The sequence below is a fragment of the Notamacropus eugenii genome, chromosome 3, assembly GCF_028372415.1.
Source record: "Notamacropus eugenii isolate mMacEug1 chromosome 3, mMacEug1.pri_v2, whole genome shotgun sequence".
Lineage (NCBI taxonomy): Eukaryota > Metazoa > Chordata > Mammalia > Diprotodontia > Macropodidae > Notamacropus > Notamacropus eugenii.
This window is the reverse complement of record NC_092874.1, coordinates 89,692,903-89,700,513: the sequence shown is the minus strand read 5'-3', so window position 1 is coordinate 89,700,513 and position 7,611 is coordinate 89,692,903.

Sequence of the window (7,611 nt, the reverse complement as noted above, 5' to 3'; positions counted from 1 at the left end):
ATTGACTATTTAAGGCTTCAAAAATGGATCTAAGGATAAGGATGTTGCCTTCAAAGAGAGGGAAGGAGAGAGGGCAGGGAAGAAAGAAGGGAGGGAGGAGAGAGAGAGAGAGAGAGAGAGAGAGAGAGAGAGAGAGAGAGAGAGAGAGAGAGAGAGAGAGAGAGAGAGAGAAGAGAGAACACAAAGCAGAAACAGACACACACACACACACACACACAGAACCTTCTCTAGCTTCTCTGAGAGGTAAGAACTAGGAGCAATTGGTAGCTGTTATAAGGTGGCATATTTCAGTTCACTATAAGGAAAATTTTCCCAATGATCAGAGTTGTCCAAAAGCATAATGGCAATCGCCTTGGAAGACATAATGAGACACATTTAAGCTCGATGTAGGAAAAAACTTCTTAACAATTAAAGTTTTCAAAAAAAAAAAAAAGGAACATAGTGAGTTGCCCTTCATTCAAGGTATTCATGCAAAGGATGAATTATAGTTCAGATGTATAGGTATACATAAGTACAATTCTGAGTAATGTGAAATAGCACTTGAAGAGAGGGACTTGTAGGTTGTGGAATTATAGAGAAGGAGCTTAAATGCCTGGCTGAGGAATTGATATTTTAACCTAGAGATAATGATAGACACTGAAGATTTTTTGCAAAGGGGAATGACATGGTCAGATGATGCCTTAGGCAGATTATATTGGCAGACGTGGAGAGCACTGATTGGAGACAGCTAGGATTGGTAGCTTGGAAGCCAATTAGGAGGCTATTAAAATAGTCCTGGAAAAATGTGATGAGAACCTGAACTAGGATGTTGGCTTTGTGAGTGGAGAGGCTGGGAGAGGTAGGATTGACAGGACTTGGCAACTGTTTGAATACAGGGGTATCTGGGGATGGTGTCTCCCTCAATAAAAATAGGAAAGTTTGGCATGAAGTTTGGCATAAGTTTAGATGGAAAAATGACATGTTTGGACATGCTACATTTGAGATGCCAATGAGAAATCCAGATGGAGTTGACTATGAGGCATTTGGAGGAGAAAAACTCCCATCTCCTTAGAATAATATATGTTAGATGGAAAGTATGGATCCTGTTCAGAAAGAGAAATTGAAACTCATCCTCATATACATTTACCCTTCATTAGACTTTGAAGGACTAAGAAATACAAAGGGGTCTTATGTCATTAGAAAGCTCCAGGGTCAGGGATAGATGGAATTTGAGCAGCTTAATGGAGAGAATACTGGACTGAGAGTCAGGAGGCCTGGGTTCTAACCCCAGTTCTACCATTGACCATTGTATATGGTAGCTAACTTTACCTTTCTATCAATTTAGTACTAAAATAAATATTTCCTCACAGTTTCCTTGCCTGTAAAATGAGGAACTTGGACCAAATTATTCCCAAGATCCCTACAACTTCTAACTTTCTTTGATTCTGTGGGTGTAGATATAAACCACTACCAATATCACCATCATCCACCTAAATGTCTGGGTTGACACATCAAGTGCCCTCGGCCCTTTATAAAACAAAATGAAAGCTCAGTCTTTGTCCTCATGGAATATATATATATACACATTTATATATACATATATACACATGTATACATACATACATACATACATACATACATACATACATACATATATTCTAAGGGGCCTCACTCTAAATCATCCTTTTCTTTGGGCTACTTATTTACAGGCTTCAGTCTCAGACACTTATTAGCTGTGGCATTCTGAATGTCACTTAACCTGTCTAACTGAATCATTCCCCATCCCTAAAATAGGAACAATAATAGTACCTGCCTCACAGGGTTTTTGTGTGGATCAAATAAAATTATATTTGTAAAATACCTTGCGAACCTTAAAGTATTCTCTAATTGGTAGCTATGGCAAAGTGGATATAGAGGCCTGGGCTTGGAGTCAGGAGGACCTGAGTTCAAATAGAGGCTCCAAAACTTCCTAGCTGTGGGATCTTGGACAAGTCACTTAACCTCTGTTTGCCCTTGAAGACGGAAATGGCAGACTACTCCAGTACCATTGCCAAGAAAACCCAATGGACAGAGTTTCACGGGGGACAGGAAGAGTCAGACACAACTGAACCACAACAAAAATTATTATAACATTAGCTCTTAGACCAGGCCCTTAGTACTAAAGAAAAGAAACAGGGTACAAATTAAATCCTTCTAAAAATATCTTCAGATCATTCCCCTCTACATCTGGGATCACAGGGACTGTATTCTTCCTTTTTGCGGAGCCCTTCCAGTGGTGGGAGCTGTCCCAGTTCTGCCCAAGGAGTTCTTAAGTGCTGCGCACGGAGAGAGTGCTGGTTCTGGAGTCCCACACGCTGGTCTTGAACCCCAGTTCTATGGTCTATTTCTGTGCTTCTGTTTCTTTATCTGTCAAACAAGGGGAGTCTATGACGTCTAAGGTCCCTTCAATTCTTTCATCTATGATCCAGGACCTCTTCGGGGAACTAGCTCAGCAGCATTCTCCACCCTGCTCCAGACTCCTTACCTCTTCAGTAAGGTGGAAATAGAGCTGAGCCTCGAGCCCAAGACGTTTGGGGTCACTTTAGCGATAAATTTTATATAAACTCTCTCTATACGAATTATAGCTTTCTTGTTAGTTCTCTGGACTAAAAGGAACAAAACCCAGGGAGTGTGTGTGCTAAAGTATGGACCGGTGATGAAGGTGTTTACCACTCTATTGGGGCTGGGAGGGAACTCATTTTCTCCCTTTATGTTGGGAAACGGTCTGGGGTGTGGCTGTTGAAAGGTTGTTAGGGGAGGGGGCTGGAGGCAGAAACTTCTCGGATGAAAATCCCATTCCTTTTCTTTTTGGTCACACTTTTTCGCCCTTTCATTTATTATCCTTCCTCTGTAGACCTTGTCATCTTCCCCAATTTCTTTTTAACAGCATTCTCCTTCGAGGCATTGATTTTCTCCTCCTGCCCCTTTTGTCCTTTCTTCAAAAAGCAAAAAATTAGCTGACCCCCTCCTCATTCACCAGACCTATGAGGGAAAGAGGGATCATAGGGCCCTAATCCCTCCTCACCTCCTGACCTCCTTTCCTTTAAGGATCTTTCCTACTGCCTTCTCCAGCCAAAAAAAAAAAAGCCAAGGAATTAAATGTATCTCCTCCCTCTTCTCCCCCCTTCCCCCCACTCCAACCCCTTTGGCAACTATAACCAAGAAGCTAGAAAGTGTGTGTGTGTGTGTGTGTGTGTGTGTGTGTGTGCGTGTGTGTCCTTCCCCGAAACAATCCCCAAGCCCTCAATGGAGAGAAGTCTCTGGGTTTAGAAGTCTGCTTCTGTTTGAGAAGCCGCGCGTGTGTGTATTATAGCATGCTACATTGATAGGGCGCTTTCTCAACCGAATCCAAGGGAATATCCCGGAGGGGTGGGTGCAACCCCCAGCCCCAACAAAGCCGGGCCGCCTGGCGAAGTTGAAAGACTTTAATTAAAAAAAGGTAGCGCGAACTGGAAGAGGGGGGAAGGGGGGAAGGCAATGGAGGTGGTAGTGAGACCTTTGACTAACCCAGCTACATTTAGTGAAGCGAGTCCAGAGAGGACAAGATAAATCCATCCTTAGGAAGGCAGGGAACCTTGGGGACCCTCGGCGAAAGGAGCAGGATTAAGACTCCAGCTCCGATCGCCCCCTGGAAATGTCGAGATGGTGAAGGCATGGGCGGAAGGGACACAGGCGGAGGGATCTCGAAAATGTGTTACGGGGGGGACGGGGGGTGGCTTAAAAAAAAAAAAAAGAATCTGAACGCCCTGGGAGCTCATAACCTTTTCAGAGAATCCAACAACCTGACTTTGAAGTTCTGCCTGGTCCTCGCTTCTCTTCGAGGCCTGTGTGCGGAACTGGCGGGTTCTAACTGTGACCCCGGCTTTGTAATCCCACCGATGCTGCCGCGATTCACTGGACCACATCGGTGTAGTAGCAATCTCAGCTCTCTGATCTGTGAGCCGGCAAAAGAGCGCGGCCGTGCCGGGACGGAGCCGCCGCCGCTGCTCACTGCTCCCGCCGTCGCCTCCGGGGCTGTCTGCGGAACTGCGGCTGTCCGTGGAGCTTCGGCCGCCGAGCCAGCAGGCAGAGCTCGCCGGGGACGCCGGTCCATGAATATTGCATTAGGCTAGGATGCCGCTACATGCTGTCACATACCATGCCCTGTTCCTCTCCCTCCCCGGCCCCCAGGCCCAGGCGCCCAGGGGCAGTAGGGATGGGGGGCCCCAAGAGAGAAGGGAGTTTTCCCTTGAGAGAAGTGTCTTCACAGAAAGAGAGAGAGAAGCTGCTGGAGGGAAATAGGGCCGAGATTCCGAGAATCTTCCCCTTTGGGGGGGGGGGGGGGGTGGAGAGGAGGAGGCGTTGTCTTGAGTTGCAGGTGGCAGGTCTGGGATTTAGGGGTTCCCCTTACCCACTCAAACAAAACCAAATAACAAAACCTTTGAAAGGTAGTAAGCGTAGCTACGCACTGGAGCTCAGCTGCAGAGAAGGGAGGGTGCGTGGCCTCCGCGTGCTGGGGAATCCCATCACCTTACAGGGCCCCATCACCTTCCCTACTGCAGGAGGAAACTATACCCAGCCTCTTTCCTATGGGTCCGTCTTGGTGTGGGAGAGGGAAGAGAGGACTTTTATCACATGAAAAAGTTCCCATGATCGCTCTTTTGCTCCCTCCGTCTCCAGTTTTATCTTGTTTTACTTTTTAAGTTCAGTAAATGATCCGAATATTTGCCTGTGCACTTGGTTTTCCGAGTACCTGTTTATTATGCAACTTCCTCGGGCTAGGGAGCGGAGTGCAAAGGTTCTCTGTACTTGAGTGGATCCTGAGCCCCGAAAAGGGATCATTGAGGGGGAGGATCGCGAAGATCTGCGGCCGTAGTAGGAGAGAGGGCAAGTGGCTCCATCCTGGCTCTAAAACCACTAGCCTGGGAAGTTTTAAAGTGGGAAATGAAAGACAATTTGGGGAGGTAGGCCTTTGGGGACTCCAGTTGCTCTCAAGAGAATTTCGGGGCTACTCCTATGGTGGGTGACAGTAGACTTTCTCTAGAGTGGACTCTTAACCAACCCAGCCTGGTGAGAGACCCTGTTCTTGAAGGGGCTGGGGAGGAGGGGAGCGCGATTGGCAGACATGCAGATTCTTGGTCACTCTAAGCAAAAACCCACCCAGGCACCAGCACAGTTCCAGGAGTTGGTTAGTCCAAAGAAAGCAGCAGTAGAAACAGGAGGGATTACAGCTACATTTGTAGTATTAAATGAAGCTGAAACGGACTTGTCGTGGAGGTCATTTTTTAAAAAATGACTTCAAAATTTAATATAAACCAGGCGGGGACTCGAGCTCACCCTCTCTATGCGAGGCAAGGGTAATCTAGCGTCCCACTTCCCCCTTTCCACATAGAACCGCGCTCCAGCTCTCCCCCCAACGAAAATCTACAATAAAGCTTCCCCAATCTCCTTTCTGGAACCCCCCCACCCCCCCCCACCCGAGACTACTAGAAAGTAGAGTGAATCTTGGGCTAGTTGGCCATCTTCCTCCTTTCTTTTCCTCACTTTCCACCCTTTCCTCTTTTTCTTTTCTTCCCCCTAAGTCTTCCTCACCCCTGCCCCTCCTCGTCCCTCCTCTTCCTCTTCAAAACCGAACCACCTGAGCCAAGTCAGGGAACCAGGCTAGAATGCAAAGGAAGAGACTCCGCGGTTTCCCTTCCTCTACACCCCGGAAAGTTGCGCGAATTCGGGAGCTCGGTTGCTGGTCTCTTAATACCTACTTGTCTGCAGTCCTTGGTCTTTAAAGTAAGGAGATTTTCTCCTACCCTGGTTATTTACTTAACAAAGTGCAGCCTGAGGGTGACCAGTTTCTTTTGTTTTATTTTCTTTTAAGTGGATCCAGTGAAATTAAGGGTCCCAGTAGTAGGGACCCAAATTTTTCCTTCTCAACCCAAAATCCCGTTAGACCAAGACCGCTTTAAGAGTTTCTAATTCTTGTTCAGGGGTTCTACTGTGGTAGAGAAAAAAGGAAATTGCGCCCTGAAAAATACTTAAAATTAAACAAGACCCCGCTATTTATTCTGTTTCTACGCTGAAATCTTGGAGGCTGGTTGTTTGTGAAATATTTCAGGGTGAGTTTGCATTCGCAAATAAAGGAGACCTAGATCTCATATACTTTCACACTCACATGCACACACACCCCAACAGGAGCAAAAACACTTTCTCAAGCTTCCCTCTCCTCCTCGGCTCCCAAATTCTTTGAAAGTATGTGAAGAGCACACTACTTCTAATCCACATTCACGGTCGAGTGCCAAGCACATTCAGAATTACCCCCTTTCCCTGCTTTCCCCCGTAACATCTGTAAAGAAGATTTGGGAGACCATAAAAGTTAACTCCACTTAATGGGAACTTAGAGAGAAAATCAGTCAGTTAATTAGAGGAGTTTCTAGTTTTCTCTCCCGCTAGATGGGGAGGTGTAAATCCTGAGGAATTTAAGGGAATTAACTGCATACGTGGGAAATCTTCACACATATCCCATTTCCCTCTCCTAGCCCGTGTTAATACTGCGAATGGTATAGAGTTGCTGAACTTTACCGTCACAACACAAGCTGTTGTGTCTGAGAGGATTAACTAAGCCAAGTCATACACAAACAGAACCTTGAAACTTTATAAAATAAAATACTAAATAGTTGCCTGAGGTAAAATGAAATATTTGAATTTGAACTCTGGGCAGATGTGCTTTGAAAGAGAGAAATCTTCTACAAAGTTCCACTTCTAAATATCACTTGCCTGGACTTTTCCTAAAATATGACTTTTACTGGAAAGGTTAGGGATCTGGAAATGTGAAACGAGGGAATTCGAGAGTTGTTCGAATTATGTCATACAATGAGAGAAGCGGGAAAGAAAAGAGCAGGTCAATTGGAGAAGGGAATTTGACTTTTATAAATATACTTTTATAAAGCAGAAATTTTGTGAACAGATCTACAGCTTAGGTGTTTCCATATTTCAACTTACTGGCCTTTGGGCTCACAAAATTAATTTCCTGAATACTTGTAAGACTAAATAAACTCCATACATAGGCATTTATAGATATAATATAGTATTAAACTTTTTTTGTATATCTATGCATATTACGTAATGCATCCCTATGTGGGAAATATATTGATTTTACTTGCAGAAAATGTTCTGTAAGTATGTTATATATTAGCTGAAGGGTGTTGATGGATTATTTAACCAAACACAAAATTAAAGTATAGTGAACAATTGGCATTTAACTCCTAATTTAGTTTCTGTTATCTGAAAAGATACTTGGTGTAGTTCCCATTTTACAATATCCTGGCATGACTTTTAATACAAATAAATTTTTAAAAAGAAAAAAATAGGCCACTAACTATTTAGGATGTAGGCAACTCCTATTTGAACCCTGATTTCCAGAGTGAAGTAAGATGTCTTTCTGGGGCTTTAAAAATAAAAGTTTCTCATTTACATTAACTATAAACAAGTCCTTAAAATTAGTTGGACTGTGATGAACTCAATTTCTCAGAGGTGACTGAAGCCTGTAGCTGTCCCGTTGATGGTGTTGCGTTGAAACCTAAACATAATTCTCTGTTCACCCAAAAAGGAACTTCTGGAGAT